At 35.4% G+C, this 3,811-nt stretch overlaps 1 non-coding gene across 1 annotated transcript; it reads left to right on the top strand.

Moving 5' to 3' along the window:
- Positions 1-729: 729 nt before the first annotated feature.
- LOC136221018 (small nucleolar RNA R71) lies at positions 730-836 on the top strand. The gene has a single exon (XR_010684811.1). It is a non-coding gene; the product is annotated as a small nucleolar RNA R71 (small nucleolar RNA).
- Positions 837-3,811: the final 2,975 nt, after the last annotated feature.

Below are 3,811 nucleotides of genomic sequence, written 5' to 3'. Positions count from 1 at the left end.
CTTCCCTCTTTACGGGATGGAATTGATTTAGCGAGTTGTCCAATTTGAACCTCCAAATTATGGATGCTAGATGATTGGTTTTTAATAAGCTGATCGAATTTATTCTCGATCCGTTTAAAACCATCGTCGTGATTACTTATTTTTCCACTCATAGCATCAATAAATTTGTCGATCTTAGAAGATAAGGTGCTAATCGTATCTCTTGATTGATTTTGAAAATTATTGATACGATTTTGATTAGCATTCGTATTATTATTATTATTATTATCTCTCTAGTTAAAGTTAGGATGATTTCTCCATCCAGGATTATATGTATTGGAATATGGGTTATTAGTTTGGTTTTGCCCTTGGACAAAATTTACCTGTTCAATCTCGCTCATACCTTCATAATCCATGTCTGGTTGGATTGTATTACCATTAGGATCGCACGGTGCCATAAACCTATCTATTTTGTGCGATAAGGCAGAAAATTGGGCTTGTAACATCGCAACTGGATCAAGATTCACTATATCTTTAACCGAAGATGTAGTTGAGGATGATGGTTTCGCCACTGGTATATGTCCATGCTCCGCGGGCCACATACTACTGTTGATTGCCATTTCTTCCAAAAGTTCTCTTGCTTGGGCTGATGTTTTCTTCATGAATAACCCTCCAGACATAACATCGAGTGAACCTCTAGTTGTAGGATTTAATCCATTATAAAATGTTTGCATTAAAAGTTTAGCGGGCAGTTGGTGGTGTGGGAATAAATGTTGAAATTCTTTAAAACGTTCCCAAGCCTCATAAAGAGTTTCATTATCATTTTGAGAAAAAGATGTTAACTCTTTTATGACTCTTGCGGTTTTTGCTAAAGGAAAATATTTTGATAAAAATGCTTGGGCTAATTGTTCCCAAGTCTCAAATGTTGCGGCTGGCATGGAAGTTAACCATTCTTTGGCTCTATCCTTCAAAGTAAAAGGAAAAAGGCGAAGTTTGATTGCTTCGGCAGTCACATCAGTTATTTTAAAAGTGTCACAAATTTCTAAGAAATTTGTCAAATGGGTGTTAGGATTTTCGTTAGGCAACCCGTGAAATGTTACGTTATTTTGCAACATATTAAGCAATGTTGGCTTAATTTCAAATTGGTTTGTGACACCGGCCACTCCAGGCCTAGCGTAATCCATAAGTGTAGCCATAATTTCTGGCTCGGTATCTCTGGTTTTTATTGGAGTTTTGTTTTTGTTTTTCTTGTTTTTCTTGTTCTTTTTAAGGGTTCTTTCAATTTCTGGGTCTAATAGGTTTGGTGTGTGCCCGAACTTCGAGAACTGCGCATGAACTTGAAATCTTGCACGAACCGAAACTACCTCCAAAACAGAATTTGAAAAATAAATATGTTAGTAATTTGAAATAAATGAAATATAAAAGTCTGAATAAGTATGAATAAACCTAGATTCGAAATATAACATGGAAAATCTAAATTTTTATCAAAAATTTTGGCGTTCCCCGGCAACGGCGCCAAAAACTTATTGAGCGATTTTCTCAAGTGCACGATATACGCTTGTAGTAATAAAAGATATCGAACCCACATGGAACGCTTTTTAACTAAAACTTATTTTGAATCGGTTAGATTTGCTTTTAAGGTTTATAATATGTAAAATCGTTTAATTGGATTTGGTTTTGAAATTGCTAGAATAAGAATTAGATTAGAATATGACGAATGTTAGAAATCACTTCTGATTTAAGGGTGAATTTGCAAAACAGAAACGTTTAGTTCTTTAGAAAAGTAAACAAATGTATTCGTTTGCATTAAGCAAAGAAAACAACTTTAAACTTTGTATAAATTATAAAAATGAAATAACGTAAATTCCTCTAATTAAAAGGCTTTGAACGCAACAATCACCTAACTGGTTAGATTCCTTCCTTAACCAAATTAATACTCTACCGAGATATCAATTCGTCTAAGTGTTCAACAAAGATTCCTTGTAAAGATTTTGAATTCAACTACGTTTTAATGAAAACACCAGAACTCACTTCGGATCATTTACCAAAGTGCTACATAAAAATCTATCGAATAGAATGAATTTTATTAGATGAAATATGAATTTGATACAAGTTTACAGAGAACAAGAAGCATGGAAACTTTCGATGACTTTCAAGCGAACGGGTTGTCAATCCTTTCCTTGAGTTTCGTTAGAGTTTGTCAGGCTCAGGGGCGGATCCTCCACTAAATCTTCTCGTTGAATCTTCGGAATAGAGATGGGTCGTCAACTACCAAAATGTAAACTAATATGAACAAATCTAAATGGTACTGTCTTTGTAATTATTTGATAAACAATGTGTGTACATCATATTGCTTTTTACAGAATCGAACTTCTAACTCTGAATCGCTTGACTCAGAATTTCTGCATTAATTCTATACTAATCTTTTCTTCAATTTTCTATATGTTTATCTCTGAAATCAACTCTTTATTTATAGATGCTGAAGAGTCGAGTTTAAGAGACGTGTCTGCTACGAAGAGGCATTCTTATCCAATCGAATGAACACGTTTCTTTGTGAACGAACGTGTACGTATAGCTCCTTCAGAATTTCTGCTCTTACCGAGAATCCAAATTCTTGGCTAAGAATGGGGGAGAAAATATTTAGCCTTCGAAATGGTAAGGGGGAGAAGCTAGCGACGCGTGTCGCGATCGAGAATGGAGGATTCTCGGTCGCGACACGGAGTGATTTCCTCTGTGACTGACCTCATCCTCGTCCTCGTTTTCGTGCGTTTGATTTTCGTCGTCTTCGACTCCTTTTGTAGGGTTTTTCTTCTATTTTTAACCTCTTTTCGCTCCTATTTGGATTTTACCAAATATTTAGGTATATTACAAGAAAGAAACATATTTGAAAGTAAAAGTATTCTAAACAGGTATAAATAGTATGAATTCGTAGCAAAACTGATGTAAATACTAATGATATTTTAGGTATATTTTGGGCTTAACACTTGCATTGTGGAAGCTATGGCACTTCGCGAGAAATTATACTGGTCTTTATCACTAAATAGTATTAATGTTATATTTGAATGTGATGTGTTGGAAGTTGTCATTAAGATTAATTCTGCCATAGAAGATTTGTCAGATTTTGGTAACATCATTCAGGATTATAAATTGATCTTGAGTAATAGATGCGATTTTAAAGTGTCATATTTTCCGAGATTAACGAATGGAATGGCACATATCGTTACACAATATGCTCTTTATAATACTAGTTATTTTATGTTTTTTTCTGTTCCAAATGGACTGATTGAATCTCTTTATGAGATGTTTTTTTAGTGAATTACTATACCTAGCCACAAATTCCTACCTCTAGCCTCGGGAATTGACCGAACTACCCTTTGCACAAAAATTGAAAAAAGACAAAACCTCTCAAGAACCCTATAGACTCTTCGATCAAATCCGGACTAATTTTTGAACCAAATCATGGATGGTGACAGAGACCGTAAAGGGAAAGCAAAAATGGTAAGATTTACGGTTTTATTTTGTTGATTTACGCTTCGAATTGAGATCTGTGGGAGCTTTTTGAAAATCGCCGGAATCGCAGTCGGGCGTATGAACATCACGCCCGACCTGTGGTTCCGGCGTAAGAACATCATGCCAGACCAGTGGTGCGGGCGTGATAGTCTCATGCCCACAACATAGGTCGGGCGTGATGTTCAAACGCCTGAACCATAGGTCGGGCGTGATGTTCATACGCCCGACCAGTGGTTCGGGCGTGATGTTTATACGTCCGAGGGTGTTTTTTTTAAAATTATATTTACATTTAAATTAATTTAGTGTAATTTATAATTTATAT

This window comes from Euphorbia lathyris, chromosome 2 (assembly GCF_963576675.1).
Source record: "Euphorbia lathyris chromosome 2, ddEupLath1.1, whole genome shotgun sequence".
Taxonomy (NCBI): domain Eukaryota; kingdom Viridiplantae; phylum Streptophyta; class Magnoliopsida; order Malpighiales; family Euphorbiaceae; genus Euphorbia; species Euphorbia lathyris.
This window is presented reverse-complemented; position numbering and strand designations above follow the sequence as displayed.